Source organism: Culex pipiens, chromosome 2, assembly GCF_016801865.2.
Source record: "Culex pipiens pallens isolate TS chromosome 2, TS_CPP_V2, whole genome shotgun sequence".
Taxonomy (NCBI): domain Eukaryota; kingdom Metazoa; phylum Arthropoda; class Insecta; order Diptera; family Culicidae; genus Culex; species Culex pipiens.
In genome coordinates this window covers 200,923,380-200,943,203 of record NC_068938.1, presented here as the reverse complement: position 1 = coordinate 200,943,203, position 19,824 = coordinate 200,923,380, and the positions used below count along the sequence as shown (strand labels likewise).

Below are 19,824 nucleotides of genomic sequence, written 5' to 3'. Positions count from 1 at the left end.
CCTTTTGCTCGGCCTACTTTGCTTGTTGCTTAGGCCGCTCATTTGCGATTGTAAAGAGAGGGAGAGAAGAGAGCGAATGCTTTCGCTCACTCGTGAGTGAGTGATTAAGAACTTAAGATGCGTCAAAAATATACTTGCTGATGGAAACTCTTTGGTTGATTTGAAATTACCTGAAAATAGAAGAAGAAAAAAAAAGTTTGATTAGAAGAGTATGTCAATCAGTAACCAGATGTCAAAATGTAGTTCAACAGTTTCTATGCCAATGTCGCCCGGTAAGCTCAAGAGAAATCCAATTTGCACCTAAAACATTCCAAATTTGGAATATTAAATTCGAAACTTGGTTTCGTTCGCAGTAATTTCCAACACACGGCCCCAAGAGGCGGAAAATGCTCATTAAAAGAAGCAAATTTAATAAAACCAATTAAATCGTTGCCAGTACCACGACTAAATTCCATAAAAAATATCCCCGCATATCAATCGCTGCCCACGGAGTGGTCAGTACATAAACGTTATATTAATTATTGACCACCTTTCCGACGACCAGCCCCGGTCGTCCCCACGGTTGAGCAATTCATCAGGCTTTAATATTTTTTTCTATATAAATTATTTCACTCCACTATCAATTAAGCTGCCCAACCACTCACTCAGCGAGATTTCTTCGCCCTCGCGATGACAGCTCGAATTCTTGGGATTGTTTCCAATTTGACGCGCTTTTCCGCGATTAAACGCGCGCTACCCAATCAAGGTGTCGTGACGTTCTGACCAACTGTCAACCGCCGCGCGATCATTGAGGAATGTCTTCGTTTGAAACCTCATTTTCATCGAAATTAGGGCTGCGAGTAAGAGTCGATCGCCGATAGCGTGGTCGTGTACACACCTGCCCAAAGTAGATCGCCGCCGATAGTGTGGGCATTTGAGGGTTATGTTTGGAAAAGCGTTGAGGCGGTGTGACTGAAGCAACCGCGCTGTCGTGATGGATCGAACTGGTAATTAGCGGCGATTGATGGCGATTGATTGGGCTTTTTGGGTGGTCTGAGGCATTCTGGGTGGTCGAGGTACTCCAGTTTTGGTAAAACTATTGGGAATTGCTCAAAGTTTAAATTTTAAGTTTAGGCTCGCATGAAGCACAAACAACTTCCCCAGTAAATGTCAAATCATACAAAATGCTGCCGGATCTTTTCCGGAAGAGAGTTGACGTCTGCTGGTGGAGTCTTCATGTTTGGTTATGTTACCACTTGCAAAATAAAACATTGTAGCTCAAAGTTGATTTGCCGCGTGTATCTTTTGGTAAAACCAGCAATATCTTTGTTTACAAACGAACCTATAGGGGAAGTTGGTACACAATTGCATTCTTCAAAAAGGATTTTTTTTTTATAGTCTACCATATGCTCAATGAAGACAATTTTTTAAATCAAGCAAAACAACTTAAATGGCCCAAATATGTTTTGCATCAACAATGTTTTACTAGAAATAAGGAGTTACTACGGTGACTCTGGCAACACTGCCATAAATCGAGCAAGCTTATTCAGCAAAATTTGAATAAAACTCCTCTAACCATAAACTAAGCCTTTCTTATGTCACACACATGACACCGACAATTGATCAATCAAATTGTTCCACTCCAAACATATAAAAAGAGGCCGGCAAAAGCTCAGCGGAAGTGCAATTTGTCTGCACTAGCAACTCCCTGCCCTGCCTCAAGGTGCATTGAACGCCCGATGATCGTCCGAGTCTCAAGACCGACTGTATGAAAACAGAGAAAATCCAACCGAAAAGATAACTGCAGATAATGGCACCCCCTAAGCTGCCGCTCAGCAGCAGCTCCAACTCTGCATAATGGATTAAGCTAGTGACTTTGGTTAAGGTGCGATACCCCTTGGAGCGGAGCGTCTATTAAGGGGAAGTTAGTTAGGATCCACTTGATTCGGGGTGGTGCCTTGCAAGGGATACCCGATCTTCGTTACGAAGAGCATACGCCGATCTTGATCAACCTGATCCAGCTGTAATTGAGTAGTTTGTTCAACGAGTTGATTGGAGCCGACTCAACCAACCAGAGTTGGCAACAATGTCAAACGTTTCCCGAACAATTTGAAGCCATAAGGAAGTGGCAATCCCCTCACGCCAACAACATTCCCGAACTGGTTCGGCAGCTAAGAGCTGTCGACATTCTTAAACTTCCGCGAAAAGCAATTTCGCGTTCCGCGGCGGCCAAGTTCAGCCGTCAAGTGCGCGCCGCCGGTTTCACTTTCAAATTTGTGATAATGGCACTCCCCTCGAGTTGAAGTGCTCGCCGAGAGGTGTTGAGAATCGCGCCGGTTGATGGATGGCCTCGTGCCACGCGGATCTTTACAAAGAACTGAAGATTGGTGAACTCCACGGTGTACAAAAGTAGTTCAGAAGATCTTTTTGATCAACGATTTCCAGAACATCGGCGCAAAGAAGATCAATGGGAAATAAGTGGACCACGTCACAGAGATGAGAAACCCGGGGGAGGTCGGAATGTTTAACTTTATAATGTCAAACTCGTGAGATGCGAGGGATGTTCCGATTGCGAAGCAAGAGGGAGGTTCGCCCCTATTTGCACGGCATTGGGTAGCGCCACTGGAATACTCCATGCATGTCGAAGGGGTAACTTCGGCAAATGTCACTGTTGGGACTGAGATGATACATTTGAGCAGAAGATCTGTTTGCATTTGATTGCCAAAGGGGTGTGATCAGACCTCCTCGAATTGTATGCTGATTCACGTGCTGGAACCAGTTCCAGAACTGTCATTAAACGTTTTGTCCTTGAAATGAGAAGAAGCACGCAAATGGAGCATGAACATGAACTAGCGATCGCGTCGCGACTTGGCGACTGACTTACTTTAGATTTGTAAACACGTGTTTGCGTTGATCGTCTAATCGCTCAGTACGCACAAGAATCCAGAGTTCCGCAGGCAACTTAAGTTCTGTAAAAACACCTAACCTCTACCCCAAAGTGACCTGGATTAGGCGCAACCAGTTAACTCACGCACAGAGCTGTCCACTAAGCTCAAATCTGCAATAACATACATATATTAGAAAAACTACCTGTTTCACGACTTCAAGTACAACAAAGTTGTTGATGTTGAATAACATCCGTCCGTGTGAAACGGCGAAGGACACAGCTCGCAAACCTCGAACCGACTTGCTCTTAAGATTTCCCGCTCCATTACGAGTGTAATTGGAGCAAATCTACAGATCGACTCAGGTGTTCAGAACAAAAAGTAGACGAAATAGATAAGCAGACATCAGAAGTAGTTTGAACTCAAAATTGAGTAAACAAAAATCAGCGTGTAGCGAAACGTCAAACGGTTCCAAGTTGTCAGTCAAGTGGCGCCATCAGCGTCAAATGCGGTACGTCGGTGAACTACAAATTTGTCTTGACAGTGCCACGGAACAGAATAAACAAAAGCAAACACGCTTCGTTTAGCTGATCATTTTGTTTGTAAACTATGTGAAGACAAAGTAAACAAGTGTAGAACAGAAAAATTAGTAATTTTGAGTGAAATTTTGCTCACGACAGTTGATTTTAACATTAGGAGCGAATTTAATTGTTTGGTTAGATTTGAAGATTGTTTTGTTAGATTTGAAGAGAGCAACAATAAGCGTGCAGAAACGTCAAACGCTTTCGAGCGCTGGTGGCGCCATCAGTTCTGGAGGTGGTGCGTCATAGAACCAAGCTTTGACCAACCGTAACACTTGGTGATGAAACTGAATCTACTTTCACGTCTGCCTGTCTGTGCTTGAAACGCCTTCGGCTGTTCGCGACCTCGTCGCGAAGAAATGGCAACACGTGAGTTTCAAGGGAAAAAAATGCACCAATATTAAATTGTAGATTTAACACGAGTCAATAAATCATACACCGTTGAGGGATTTCTGCAATCGATCAGCAGAACAAGTCGCGAGTCCGTTAGGCGTGGACAGCCCGAGTTGCTGCACCAGATACGGTCTCGTTTGACAGGAATTCACTCCTCGTACGCGCCGTGAGTAACATGTCAATCATCGGGTAATTATTGTTATATAATCGGCATTGCTGCCGGTGGGGTTCTGCGCGAGGCCGGTCGGGCACCCTCGGGGCGGACCACTTGCCAGGATCAGGGTCTTTCGACTCTATGCCAAGAGTGCGGTGCGTGTTAAAATGTTGTTGCTCGAGATTCGGAGATCTTAAGAGCTCCCCATTTGTCAAGCTTGGAGGGTTTGGTCTGAGTTGGACTTTCACGACCTGGGAAATTTGCGGTTTATTAATTGGTTGAGGGCTAGAAATGGCGCGGGTTGCGACACCTTGAGCAGAGAAAAAAAATGTTGATCGAATCGATTAGGCTGACGAGGGCACGTCGTAGAACCAGCAGCTATGATTGATTATTGTGGAAATTAGAGAAAAATTGCAGCGTTGGAGATTGAGACCAACCCATTGATTTCAATCGTTTTGACAAATCGTAACAGTTTTGCCAACTCAACCAGCTTGTAGGTCGTAGACCTACGAAATCTAATAACAAATTTTCCCATCACTTCCAATCCAACTCAACATGTCAAAACCATCATAAAAATCACACGTTCTCAACCACCTCGCATTGCAAGCCACGTGATTGGAATCCACTCTGACCCGCGGTGTTCATTTAATTAACGATCTCTTAATTGAAGAGACCACCGCCGGATAGCTTACAACTCTGCGTGCAACAGCCCACCTGGGGCCGCCGCACGAAGTGCAACAATTTGCCACGGAATTAACCCTTTTTCGGAGTTGCCACCTCGAATTGCTACAGCTGAAGAAAGGCACAAACAGCATTTTCAAAGTGAGTCCTTGAACATTGGCTGCTGCGCAGCAGCGGACGTTCTCTTCGGCGATTCTTCTGAAGAGTGGTTGTTCTGGAAGAGTTCTGAGTTCTGCGCCGAAAATGGACATTTGGAGGTCGTTTTCCCCCCTCAACTGGAACAAAGTGACAAGTAACAAGTTGATTTGGGGACTTTCGAAACTTCAATGTCGACCGGTTTGATTCCAGAAAGGAACACTTTGTTTGATTTAAGATAATGGGATTAAAAGTGGTTCTTTCGGGACTATTGTTGTGAACCTTGAGGAGCTGTGGAAATTTCCCAATAAATTAAGTATATTATGGGAATTCAACCTGGTGAGGCAGGTGGGACGAAAGTGATTTTTTATGTTTCGCACTGAAGGAGCTGGTAATTTATTGTGAAACAGAACAGTTAATTAACGTGCTTGTCAATTAAGGAGGTCGATGATTTTTTGTTCCTTGGCGGCAGGGGTGCTCGAACAATTTTAATGACTCTTATTTTTGACGTTTCTTTGTTAAGAAAACTTGAAACTAATTTTCACCCGAGATATAATAATAGCAAAATCAATCCGAGCTAAAAATAGACACACAATTGAACAATATAAAAAATGCATGAAATCTTCTGTCCTTTTTTCTGTATTTTCAATGTATTTTATAAAAAGAATTATTTTTGGTGGATTTTTATCTGTTCAGGGTGGCCACTCAAGTCGGGAAATCGGGAATGTCGGGAAAAAGTCGGGAATTCGCCAAAATCCGCCAAAAATCGGGAAAAAGTCGGGAATTTATGTTTTTTTTTGTCAAAAAGTCGGGAAAAGTCGGGAATTCTGAGCATACTTGATTGAAAATTATTTTTTAACTCTTGAATAATTTTGTAATATTTTGTAAAATTTTCAAATTGAATTCACTCATTTCTGCTTTAATAACTTACTTCAAATTTAAGGTTCTTTTCACTATTTCAATATATTTGAGTATAGAAAAGCTGTTGAAGGTATTCAAAATCTTGATGAATATTGGAGTCTTTGACACAAATTTTCATAATATTTGTTATGAATCAAATGATCGCTTTAATTTTTGTTCATCAAACAAGAGTTAAGTTAATGAAAAACTAATATTAAAATAGAGCCTAATGACCAGCTTAGAATTATGATTCTATTTCATTCTGTCACATAATTGGATATTTGGTAACAGATTTCAACTTGAGTTTGTCAATGGTTTTTTGGTGAATATTTGTAATTGTTTAACTAAATTTATTTAGTTATTTAAAATATTTTTTCCAAATGTTACCCTTCATTTTTTTTGTGAGTATGGGTAAATAGATAAGGCTTGATTTTTAGTTTTCGGAAAACTTAAATATCGAATAAAATCCGAAATTGAAAAACTTTTTTACGTATTGGAAACATAAAGAAAATATTGAAATTACAAAAAAAATAATCCAAGGAATTTTTAGTTATTGCAAAATTGTTTAAAAAAGTGTTTCTTCAATTATTTTGCTTAAAATAAGTGGGAAAACATATAATCATATCAAACTTAATTTTCATTGAAAAAAAAACAGTTTAATACTAACCACTAGATAAATTAAAATTGATTAGAAAATTTAATATCAAAAATTACAAAATTAAAAAGGGAACTTGTCAAAAACAATTTTTTATGAATTCCTTGACATTTTTCTAGATCCTTTGAATGAATAATAACAGCAATTATGTTTCAATCAGGGGCGCCGACTCTGGGGGGGCACGATACTTTTTGCCCCCCTTAAAATTGGGCAGGGGGGGCAGCCCATACATTGTGCCCCCCCCCCCCCAGAAATTTTAAAAGAAAAATATTCTTATTTTGAATATTACAAAAAAAATCACAGAAATAATTGAAAATAGTATTTAAAACTGAATTGGAATTAGATAGAATTCTTGTAAGCGAATCTGTAAAATAGTTCAAAAACATTTGTTGTTTTTTAAATCGACAACGTTTCATCTATACTACTGCGCTCTCTTATGCTAAGTAGGTAGGAAAACCAGCAAGCTTAGTATACAAGAGCAAACTTACGCAAACTCTTGTCAAAACAATCATCAAGTTTTCAGACGCAACATTCTGCGATTTGCCATTGTAGATCAGGATTTAGCGAAAATGAACTGAAACACTTATCAAAATGGTCATTTGATGACAGCTTTACATTAAAAAAAAATGCTGATAAATTCGATATTTTTTTGAGTAATTTTAGGTAATGTTTTTCTTGATTTCTTTTTAAAAATTGCAAATTTTTGGTCGTATCAAATTGTCATAATGCTTTTTTTGATTTTATTAAAAATCGTTTGTGTATCTTTTTGGTTATTCTTAAATTCTGAAAATCTTTAATTCTGAAATTCTGAAATTTTGAAATTCTTAAATTCTGAAATTCTGAAATTCTGAAATTCTTAAATTCTGAAATTCTTAAATTTTTAAATTTTTAAATTCTTAAATTCTTAAATTCTTAAATTCTTGAATTCTTAAATTCTTAAATTCTTAAATTCTTAAATTCTTAAATTCTTAAATTCTTAAATTCTTAAATTCTTAAATTCTTAAATTCTTAAATTCTTAAATTCTTAAATTCTTAAATTCTTAAATTCTTAAATTCTTAAATTCTTAAATTCTTAAATTCTTTAATTCTTAAATTCTTAAATTCTTATATTCTTAAATTCTGAACAAATAAATTCTGATTTTTAAATTTCTGAATTTCAACTTTTGATTTCTTAACATTTTTAAGCCATGAGTTTTTTTTAACCCTAGGGTTTTTTAAACTTTTTTTAAATTTTGGAATATTTTTTTTCTGTTAATTTTATCTAAATTGCAGATTTGAAAAAAATGTTGTTTTTAATGTGTATTTTCCAATTTCTAAAGTTCTAAATTTTTGCTTTTTTTTTGTTTTCATTTTTAGAATATTTGTGTTGTTGAACTTTAAATACCTGATAATTTTCATTATTGACTGTTACTTCTGGAAAATAAGTGAGAATATGCCAATTAGAAGGAATTCGCCTTCCAAACATATAAAAAATTCCCCCAATAAACATTCTCAATCACGTTTTAATAAATTATCATTTTCAAAAAAAATGGATTCCGGATGAAAAAAACTCTTATTACATCGTAATATTCAAATTGGTAAAATTCGTGATATACAATAAACTTAAACATCAAATCGCCACTCTCACCTAACGATTTCGGAAAACAACCGTGCCCCCCCAACATTTTGGAGTAGTCGGCGCCTCTGGTTTCAATCATTCTTTGATTTAAAATGATGATGCAGTTTTTAAAAAATAGGAATGCTAGTTTAAGTTCACAAACTATACGTTTGTGAATTTTAAAAATAGCATGGAAGTTATAAGCATTGTTGAACTTTCGATTATTTTTTCAAAGACTTATTGTTTGTGTTTCTACACTGAATCATTATACAGTCAAACCCCGATGGTTTGACACCAACTGTTGTCAAACGAACGGGGTCACGTTTTAGTTTGACACTCCTTTTACACGGAGTTCACACACACTACCAAACGTTTGTTTTGATAGTGTGCGTGAGCGATGTGTAAAAAGTGACAGTTCGTCACTTTTTAGTTTGACTTTGACCAACCAACGGGGTACAAACTAAAAAAGTGTCAAACGAAAAAGTGACCAATCACCGGGGGTTGAGTGTAATGAAATTCCATTTTTGAAGTGTTTTTTTATTTATTGTTTAGTTTTTGTATTTACAAAAAATGCCTATATTTGGATTTTTTTTAATTCATTGTCATTTTTTTTTCGCTGGTTAATATTGGCTGTTCTTATAGAAAGTTTTTTGTTTGAAATCATTCTTTAGATAAGAAATGCCTATTATTTGAGCATTCTGGAAAAGTCTGGAAAAAAGTCGGGAAAAAGTCGGGAATTTGAAAATGGAATTTGAGTGGTCACCCTGAGTCTGTTATTTTTTTTTTTTGTTTTCTTACACGGTGAGGCTGTACAAGGCAAAACTAACAATCGATTGGTTTTTTACTGACTTAAAAAAATAGTAGAGGGAACGTTGTAATCTACTCTAACAATAATATGACAATATGATATTTTTAGTTCAATTAAGAGAGGCTAATTTATCTCAATTATCTGACTTACAAAAGTTACAAAAAATCGATTGTTGGATTTGCCCATCTCAGTTTCCCGCGTAAAAAAACACCTCTTGAAAAAAATATGAAATCGTGACTTTTTTCAAGAATAGAATTTGCATTTGCTGTGGAAATAAGAAATGTTTAAATTGAGCTCAAATTGAAAATAATCGAGAGCTTAAAATATTAAATATTAAATTAAAAACTTTTTAATTTTTTTAATCCCACACAAAAACTAAAATTTGATACCTTTTTTGAGTTACCCTTTTTTGCTCAGAGAAACAGCCTTGAATATTTTAAATTTTTTTGTTCAAAAATCCGTCGATTACGTCGATTAAGTGTTTGATATTGTGAGTGCACAAGGTATGTAGATAAGATAAAGTAATTTCCCAGCTGTCAAAAAATAGTTGTCACAAAAACCGTATTTTATATGAAGATTTTCAGAAAAGTTCATTTATCATTTTCCGGGCAAATTTTACAGCAAAACAAAAGCAAAACAAAAAAATCGCCCTTAAAATGATCCATTTTTTTTTTAAATCTGTGATAAAATCCGGTTTTAGTGGTTACTATTTTTTGACAGCTGGAAAACCCACCTTACCTTGTCTAATCTATATGCTTTGGTGAGAGCATACAGAGCGGTGGTGAATTCAAAGTTGCCGTGGTGAGTTTCCATGTATCCAAATTGACCGTTAAATTGCTGATTGACATAATTTAAACATTGTTACGGCTGTTTGTCTTTTAAATCAATTCGGATTGCAGCAATTTTTCCATGAATCGAGTCAAATTGTTTCTTTTAAAGGGCCATCCAAATGTTTTTGATTTTCTAATTGAAAAAATAAATAAAATTACTGCAAAGAATTACCTGTTTTTTTTTCAGAAAAAGTGTTCACGTAGTTTATGGATGGTCCCAAACTTATGCTTGCCTTAAAAAAATACATTGTTTTGCGCAATTATTTCGAGTTAAAATTGGAAGAAAATAGCAAATAGTGTTCAAAAGATAAAATTGAGCTTAGTCATGACATGATGGCTCAGTAAATTTATTGTTTTAAGAATACGAAAACATAAGATTTTTTTGATTTTTGAAAAATCACGTCATGAAGACGGTTCTGCACAAGTCCAACAAGACTTGCAGAGTTTGATGCATATGACTAGTGCTGAAGAAATCGAGTTTTACAAAGCGTTGCTATTTTTTTATCGAGTAAAGTTTATTTATTTTCATCTTACTCTTGAAGACAAAAGTGTTAATTAAAATTAATTATGGTTTCATATGCAATTATTGAAAAATACTGATTCTTTAAAGAAAAATAAGTATGCTTGGTTTCTTTTTACACACTCAGATTTTTTACCGAATTCGGTAAAGTTTACCGAATTTTCAACTGCTGAACAGTTCGATAAACTAAAAATTACCGAATTCGGTAATGAAGTTCATTATTGTTCCTCGTTCAACCGAAATTCGGTAAAATTTTGTTCATTTTGACAGATGAATTTATATTTTTTCAATTAATTGGAAAAATAAATCTAAACAAGTTGAATGCATAGTTTTACTGGATTGACAAGATTTATTAAAATGGAAAGGTAAAAAAATAAAAATATTTTTTTAAACAAGATTATAAACATTGAATAATGTTTCAATCAAAAAAGTTCTTGAACTCAAGTTTGAGAACCCCATTCGCCACCTGCCATCACGCTTCTCGTGCACCGGCTAAATAAATATCGGACCTCAAGGACGGAAGGCTGGACTTTCACACGACCTGGGCTCCAACTTTTGGAGCGATCGTTACCATGCGCAAAGGAAGTAGAGGAGAGCGATTTCACAATGTTTTGACACATCGAATCATGAGTCAACACAATAACAACAAGTATCTACCCTAAATTGGGGGCGATTACGCTAAACTGACATTGACCAAAACATAAACATTTCGAAAACTGAACATGAAAAAAACTAGAGCACTCAACTCAAGAGATCACTTAATCGTGTCGATAAGAAAATTAAAAGACATCATGTTTTAAGTCACGTCCACAAAGCGTGTAAAAACGTGTGTAACGAGTCCAAATAAGAGCATTTCTTAAAATCAGAGATACGAGTGAACGTGTTCAAAATTGAATTACAAATTTGTCGGGGGTGGAGGGCGGCTTTCACGTGCCCATAAACTGATCTCGTATCAAATCTTCAAAGTAAAAGTTATATCACGCGTTGACCACCACCACTTGCTGGCGTGCCGATTTCGGAAATCTATGGACCAGAAACGAGCTCGTTTGTTCGTGACTTTCGAACTTTTTTGTTTTTTGGTCGGATGTCAAGCGAAAAAAAAAACAACTAAATTTAATTTATCGTTCGATGTGTGATTAGATTGCATCATCTGCAAAACAGGTTTTTTTTTTTTTCGCAAAGAGTTTATCTTATCGCAGAAATGGTTTGTCTGCCCGATACAATGGTTTCGTGGCCAATTAAATCAGACAAACCATTATTCGTGCAACCTGGCGCGATTTGATTAGATGCATTCAATCAATCTTGCTCGGAAGCTGTTCCAGTTTGAATGGCAGTCTGGACCATCGTTCGTTATCTTTGAATAGAGAGCGCGACAATTATGCAATTTTCGGGGCAACCACATTTGGCACGTACTTGAAAGTCGTTAAAATCGTTGCTTCATCTCTGGCTCAAATTGTCATTCGTTTCGAGTTTGTTTGAAAAATGGCAAACTAGATTTGAATCTCTAGAAACGCGGTTTGGCCAATGTCAGAGTGGACATTAGAGGAAATTGTTTGTTGTCTTTACGCCTCTGTTTTGTCTGATGTGATGAATTGGTTTGCAGCTTAGCCGAGGGCTGTGGCAAACTCATTATTGGTGTTTTGAGCCACCTTGATGCTTGAATGGGTATTTGACAATGAAATAAATTCAATTTAATATGAATCTGAATAAGAGAATAAGATTTGTGTGTAAGTTTTGATTTTTTTAAGTTTTTAATTTTTTCCTGTTTTACTTATTTATATTTTTATTCCCTTTCATATTTTTTTTAAAGAGATCAGAGGTAAAGCATCATTTTACATTAAAATTGAAATATTAATTTAAAAAAAAAAGTTTGCGATCGATTGAGACTGATAAATACGTACTTCACAACTTTCATTTCAAAATTAAAATCCCTTTTCAAATCACAGTCTAAAACAGGCCTGCCCAACCTTTTTGACTCAATTTTCTCATTTTTGTTCGTCAAAATAACAATTGTTCATATTTTCATGGTTTATTTGATGGAATCGGTTCTCAGATGACCAGTAAAATAACTTTGGCAAAAGTTTTAAAACAATAACGTAATGTGAATATTTTTTTTTTTCAAAATTTTGTCAAAATTATTTTAACTGGTCATTTGAGAACCGATTCCATCAAATAAACCATGAAAAAATTAACAATTGTCATTTTTACGATAGTTTTTTCTTGAAATTCAACTGTCTAAAATATTTGTAAATGTAAAATTAAAAAAAGTACGTAATTTTCATTTATTGACATTCCCCGGGCAGACGGTAATAACAAAATTTATGCCATTTCAATAACAAATACTGTTAAAATAACAGAAAATGTTATGGAATCTTCTTGAAAATTCTAATTTTGCATAAGAGTTCAATAACAGTTTATGTTATCATAACAAAATTTGTTATTGGTCTGATTTTGGTTGGAAGCCAAAACAACTTTGGAATAACATGTTTTGTTCTGGAAGAATACCTCCAACTGTTATTGGGATGATCGGATTAGTTGTTAAAATAACGAAAAAATAATAACAAAGATTTATTCGTAGGATAACTAAAAATGTTATTAGTCTGTTATTACAATAACAATCCAATAACCAAAAAATCATAACGACGAATAACAAATCTTGTTATAAATAACATAAAATGTTATTGGCCTAGTATTTTCAAATATCAAAAAATGTTATTCTCAAGTTATTTCCGTCTGCTCGGGTTGAAATTAAACATTAGATTTTAAGCATTTGGAAGTTTGTAAACTCTCTCGGAGTTTTAAAGAAGAATTCATACAATTTTTTAAACTTTTCGAGGTAAAAATCAGGCTTGAATATTTTGTTTTTTATTCAAATTTCATGCCGATTTTTCCCGACCCCGGTGCATTTATTCAACATTTCTAAGTTTCTGTGAAGAATTTGGTAAAAAGGTAGAACAGTTTAATATTTCTTTTCTTGATGGAACCTTGCTTTGTACTCCATAAACATCAAAAAACTTTTTTCACATTGTTTTAATTTTTTTTGTTCCTTTTTTCTGAATTCTATTTATAAATAACTACAACTTTGCCGAAGATACCAAATCGATCCGAAATCCAATTTCGAGATACAGATTTTTGAATACTTTTTTACCAACATTTATACAAATTTGATTTTGAGTCGGGTATCACAAAGTTTAAGCCAAATATAATTTCAATCTGAAAATTTTTTAGGGTTGCTTGAAAATTTAGACAATAGATTTTAAAATTTAGTTTTTTTAAATGACAAGATTGATAAAGGTAACTTTTCAGATCATTTATAAGTTATTATGAAAATTTACTTTTAAAATAAAAAAAACCTCCAAATAATTGCTTCAAGTTAGCATTTTTGATAGAAAACAATAAACAAAATTCTTCATTACAAGTAAGCATTAATCTTGCCAATCTTACCAAACAAGAGTCATCGTGATATTTATTCAAGATGCAAATTTTTGCGCTTAAAAAATGTATTGACATTTAAAAAAACTTTAATTTTTCGATGGAAAGACAATATTTAAATGGTGAAAATTTTAAAAGATTTTTTTTTAAATTTTCTTAATCCAAATGAATAATATAAAACAACAATTAGTTGTTAAAACTTATTGTTATAAAAATATAAATTTGAATTTAGTTTTTTTTTGTCACGGTTTCATGTTTCTCATCATAGTTTTTGAACTATTGAGAATTGACACACAACACTCAGAAATTATATGAAAAATAATTATTTTGTTTTTTTTTTCACCAATTTGACATGTTCTTTTAACAACTTTTACAGAACAGAATTTTTCAAATACATCCGTATTTCCACTGTGTGTTTTTTCCAATCCAGTTAAAACAGCTTTCCTTGCGAGATTTTTTGTTTCGCCAATTTTTTAATCAGCCTTTCCACTTATAATCCAATTGTCCTTCCAGTCTGGTAAACAGTCACAATCACTATTGTCCAAATCCACTTTTTTCCAAATACCATGATTCGTTTTAATGTCCTTTCAGCTTGATTTTTTTTTCTTAATCTGCTCACCTTGATCACCTCGATCTCACGATCCGAAATAATCCTCGAAAATGCTCGAACACGCACTATTTCAAAATCACTAACCGCACTGATTCAAAAGATACTTATAGGAAAAAAGGACCCCCTTGAAAGTAGTGGAAATATCCTTAAACACAAGAAAAACGAGAGAGAGGTCGAACTACCCGACCCGGATGATGCCCCAGAATGGACTGTGACCGAGAGCACTTAGTGGAATCGGTTTTATACGCGCGGCATGGTTTATGGTGCAGAGCGCCACCCCCGAAGCCCGACCCGAGCTTTTTTTTCGGGCCAACTCTCGAGCTTTTGCCGAGCGGCGACCCGACGAAAAGTAGACACAGCAAATGAAACATAAACAATACGAATTTGACCGACGATGCATTATGCATTTGGAGCAGCCGCTCGGCGAACGAAAGGAAAATTTGAGAGAGAGAGAATAATTTTGCTCTTTTGCTATAAAGTTGCACGCGGTCGAGCGCGCTCGGGTGCCATAAAGTGGCACGCGAGAGCGAACGAAGAAAACGTGCTTCGGCGGAGGGTGAATGGGCAGAAATCAATATTCTGTTTGAGGTCCGAAGCGGGTTCGTCACTTGGTGAGTAATTTAAAGCTGATTAGTAGTTGAGACTGAGAGCTGAGTCGAGTCGGAAAAGCTCATTACAGTGTTGGAAGAATTAATCAGGAAAATAAATTAAAAATCAATCTTTATTTTAAATGTTTTACCCACAGAAAAACAATATCAAATTTTTAAAAATCACAATTGATTAAAATTTTATTTTTAAGGTAATAAAAAACAAAAAAAAATGCAACATTTATAAGCAAAAATCCCGAAACCTGACACCAGATTTCCGCCAAGTCAGCATGATCAAGCTCAATAGATTCAATAGATCTGTTTTTTAAGTCTCATTGTCCTCCCCTCAACCACTTTGCGTATTAGAAACAACAAAAAAGAAAATTAAGCTCAGTTGACGTACTGCCGGGGCATTCTTGGGCCGGCGGTAAATTGTATGGCGTCTGCCTAAACAGGTGATATGCATGGGGTGCCAGGTGCAAGCTGCTGGTGGTGGGTAATTAAATTGATTAGCTTTTTGCGCTGCGGCGCGTACGCGTGTCCTGTCAGGTTCTATGACTCTTGTATGACAAGAGTAGTGAAACGTGAAAAAGTTTATGTTGTTAAGGGGTTGCATATGAATAGATTTCGTTTGAAGTTGTGTAGTTTAGAAGCAGAATATATGTGAATTAGAGTCTAAGTTTTCGGAACGTAAATGTATTTGAAACATAAAGAGAAGTTAGAACAAAAATGTGATTTAAAACCACTGATTAAAACAACACAAAAAGTTATAAAAATTAAAAAAAAGCAAAATAAAGAGAAATGAAGAAAATTCTAAAGACTTATGAAAAACACAAATAAAAAATAAAAAATGTAATAAAAAAATAAAAAAAAAACAATTAAAGTCAAATCAAATTTCAAAGTCAAATTTGAAATAATGATACTAAAAATTACCCAAAAAATTCAAATTATTCGCTCTACAGCATTGCCTTGGCGTTCTCGAAACTAGGTGTTCGAAGGCTTGATTGTTGAGGCAATTGCAAACCTCTTTTTACACCTTAGCTTCCATCCACCCCGGGATTCGAACTGACGACCTTTGGATTGTGAGTCCAACTGCCTACCAGCGACTCCATCGAGGCAGGACCCAGGGAGACGACTCCTACACCTGGACTGAGCTAACGACCTAACCTTTTTAGGTTAGTCCGGGGCCAACATTTACTTCCCGTCCGACGGAAGGCGTGATCAGACAAATCTCGTCTCGAAAAATGCCACGGGGACCGTCTGGGATCGAACCCAGGCCGACTGCGTATCACTTTCCACTCTTCAACAAAGTTGAGAATACCTAGCAGAGCAATAGGCTCACGTAGCGAGATTTTTCATATTCATATCTGGGTAATTCTCTACCAACTCACACGAAATCGGGAAAAGTTGCCCCGACCCCTCTTCGATTTGCGTGAAACTTTGTCCTAAGGGGTAACTTTTGTCCCTGATCACGAATCCGAGGTCCATTTTTTGATATCTCGTGACGGAGGGGCGGTACGACCCCTTCCATTTTTGAACATGCGAAAAAAGAGTTGTTTTTCAATAATTTGCAGCCTGAAACGGTGATGAGATAGAAATTTGGTGTCAAAGGGACTTTTATGTAAAATTAGACGCCCGATTTACGATTATTTATTTAACGCCCCTCCGTCACGAGATATCAAAAAACGGACCTCGGATTCGTGATCAGGGACGAAAGTTACCCCTTAGGACAAAGTTTCACGCAAATCGAAGAGGGGTCGGGGCAACTGCTGTGTGAGTTGGCGGAGAATTACCCATCTGTTTGTTCCAATACAGTCTAAACATATAAACATAAACATGTATAAAAAACCGCAAAGAAAAATGAACTGTAAAGAAATTTTAGAACTATGCACTTCTTTTCCCTCGGTAATCTCGAAGTTATTTTTAAACGTTATGAACTTCATTAAAAGAGCAAACTGTGAAAATAATGACAAATATGCTATTTTTAAATAATACAAGTTTGATGAGAAAATGCATTGTTTAGCCAAAAATATCAAAGAATTTAGAAATGAACATTTTCAATAAAATAGTTTGTTCATCCTCTGTTTTAAGAAAAAAAATAATCTTGCAGCTTTTTTGCGATGTTATGGTTAATTGGATACTACAACTTGGCAATTTCCCTTTTAATCAAGTCAAGAAAGGGTCTGTAGAAAGTTTGAAAAAAAAGTTACAAAGGATCCAAAGGTTTTTTTCTGAATTGTTGATTAAATTATTATCCTTTCATTATTTAGCAATTCAGGACTCCATAAAATTAAAATAATGACTCTTTTTGTTTTCAAAATTTAAATGCAAACTGAATTTGAATTCTACTGTCAGAAAAAAAACCTAACTTAATGAAGCTTTGGATGGTTCGAGCCGTATGTCATCACATATAGTACCTTAGGCCACATAAAGTCCCTGCACTATTTTGTAAAAAAAAAAGTTTTTTCAATAGTGTTTAGAAAAATAGTTACGTGGTGACTTTGATAGTCATAGTTTTTCTTGTTAAAATCATATTTAAAATGTTCAAACTTTATTTGTAAGTTAAATGTACCATCACTAAAGTAGCTGATATAGTTAAAGAAAAAATCAAGGTTTATATTTAGTTAACTAAGTTTATAAGCTTTTTAACAAAATACTTTTAAATATTAGGTAAAATTGTTAAAAGTCGGAATTTTGTCAGAAATTTGTTAAAACTAGTTTTGTTTATAAAATTATCGATTTATATTACATTTTATACTGAATTCGAAGCACTATTCACAAGTTTTAACATTTCATATGAAATTGGTTCAACTGAAATTGCCTGTAAATTTGGAAATGTTTTTTAATTGTTTCAAAAATACATATTATTTATTATTTACACACTTATTTAACCTTCTCCTAGTGGAAAATTGACCAAAGAATCTGAAAATGCATTCCGTTTTCCCTTTCAAAATCATGTTCATTGAGAAAATCATGACACTTTGAGAATAAAAAATAAAGACTCAACATTTTCTTTACTATAGAGCAATTCCAGCTCAAATCAGGAATTTTTCTGGTACTTTTGTACCCGACCCTCTCCGATTTCAATGAAACTTTTTAGACATGTTATCCTAGGCCTATATAAGCCATTTTTGTGTATATGGAGCCAATAGTACTCGAAAATAACATTTGAGAAGGGCGTAAGATATTTAAATATTTTTGTATTTTGCAATTTAAAAATTACTGTATCTCGAAGCCATTGCGTCGTATCAAAAAGTGGTCAAAGACAAACTTGTAGGAAATTGGACGGGCTTTCTGAAAAAAATACACTGAAACAAAAATACACGCCACTTTTATGAGATTTTTTGATTTTTAAGTCTAAAACTTAAATTTAAAGGTGTTGTCACGATTTTTTTTCGTTCAAAATTTTTGAGGAAATAGCCTAAGATGTTACCAAAAGACTGACGAAAAATGCAGGATGGTATGTCTCTCCTAAAAAAATACAAAAATCATTTACTAAAACTGTTTTTTTGAAAAGTGGTCTAAACGTCAAAATTTTCAAAAACCGGTAGTGGGAATCGATTCCCCAGACAATTTTACATAAAAGTCTCCATATTGACCATTGTCCTATGTCCAATCCTTGGAAAGATACAGCGGTTTTAAAAATAAAAATGATGAAAAAATGGAGTTTTTTGTGGTTTTTGGCAATTTCTATATAACAGACTTGGTTTTTCAGTCTCGTTAATATTTTTACCGGAAAGCTCGTCCAATTTCCCATAAGTTTGCCGGTGACAGCTTTTTGATTTGACTCGTTTTGATTTTTACGTAAGCTAATTTACTATCCAGGTTTCTACCACACTGAAAAAATATTTCCTTTTCAGTTATTAACAATGTAATTAAGCTTATATCTGTAAGCCCTTACATCCAGTTGAAATGCTGTCAAAGGCAAACTTATGGGAAATTGGACAAGCGTTCCGGTAAAAATATTAACGAGACTGAAAAACCAAGTCTGTCATATAGAAATTGCCAAAAACCACAAAAAAAACCCATTTTTTCATCATTTTTATTTTTAAAACCGCTGTATCTTCTCAAGGATTGGACATAGGACAATGGTCAATATGGAGACTTTTATGTAAAATTGTCTGGGGAATCGATTCCCACTACCGGATTTTGAAAATTTTGACGTTTAGACCACTTTTCAAAAAAACAGTTTTAGTAAATGATTTTTGTATTTTTTTAGGAGAGACATACCATCCTGCATTTTTCGTCAGTCTTTTGGTAACATCTTAGGCTATTTCCTCAAAAATTTTGAACGAAAAAAAATCGTGACAACACCTTTAAATTTAAGTTTTAGACTTAAAAATCAAAAAATCTCATAAAAGTGGCGTGTATTTTTGTTTCAGTGTATTTTTTTCAGAAAGCCCGTCCAATTTCCTACAAGTTTGTCTTTGACCACTTTTTGATACGACGCAATGGCTTCGAGATACAGTAATTTTTAAATTGCAAAATACAAAAATATTTAAATATCTTACGCCCTTCTCAAATGTTATTTTCGAGTACTATCGGCTCCATATACACAAAAATGGATTATATAGGCCTAGGATAACATGTCTAAAAAGTTTTATTGAAATCGGAGAGGGTCGGGTACAAAAGTACCAGAAAAATTCCTGATTTGAGCTGGAATTGCTCTATAGTTAACTAACTTTTTAAACTTTTCAAAATTTTATGAAAAGTTCTTTTTGAGATACTTTGAGCACTTCTCTACCACGGTCAGTATGATTCTGATCAATTACGTACGTTTTTTAAATGTATTCTTCATTTTGCGGAAAAATCGCAAATTTATCAAAGTCACCCCGTTTTACGGTAGTAAAACATCTTAGTGTGTATGGTTCAAAAGTTGGGGATTTTGTCAAAAAATAAAAAAAGATTTTGTTTTTGAAGGTTGATTGAAAAATCGGCATTTTTAAAGTGTAGCCCTCATCAATACCTTAAACTTTGCCAAAGATACCAATTCGATCAGAAAATTCCTCCAAAAGATACTGATTTGCGAGTTTACCAGTTTTGTTTGGACACCATTGGACAGTAGGGTGAAAACGCA

General features: G+C 34.9%; 1 protein-coding gene across 1 annotated transcript in view; it reads right to left on the bottom strand.

Annotated features, from left to right (window-relative positions):
- LOC120420350 (peroxidase) overlaps window positions 1–14,371 on the bottom strand; it is a 41,926-nt gene extending 27,555 nt beyond the window's left edge. Inside the window, exon 1 of the mRNA XM_052707450.1 lies at window positions 14,170–14,371. The gene's annotated coding sequence lies outside the window, so the exon portion shown is untranslated. The remainder of the gene's footprint in view (window positions 1–14,169) is intronic.
- Between the last annotated feature and the right edge of the window lie 5,453 nt (window positions 14,372–19,824).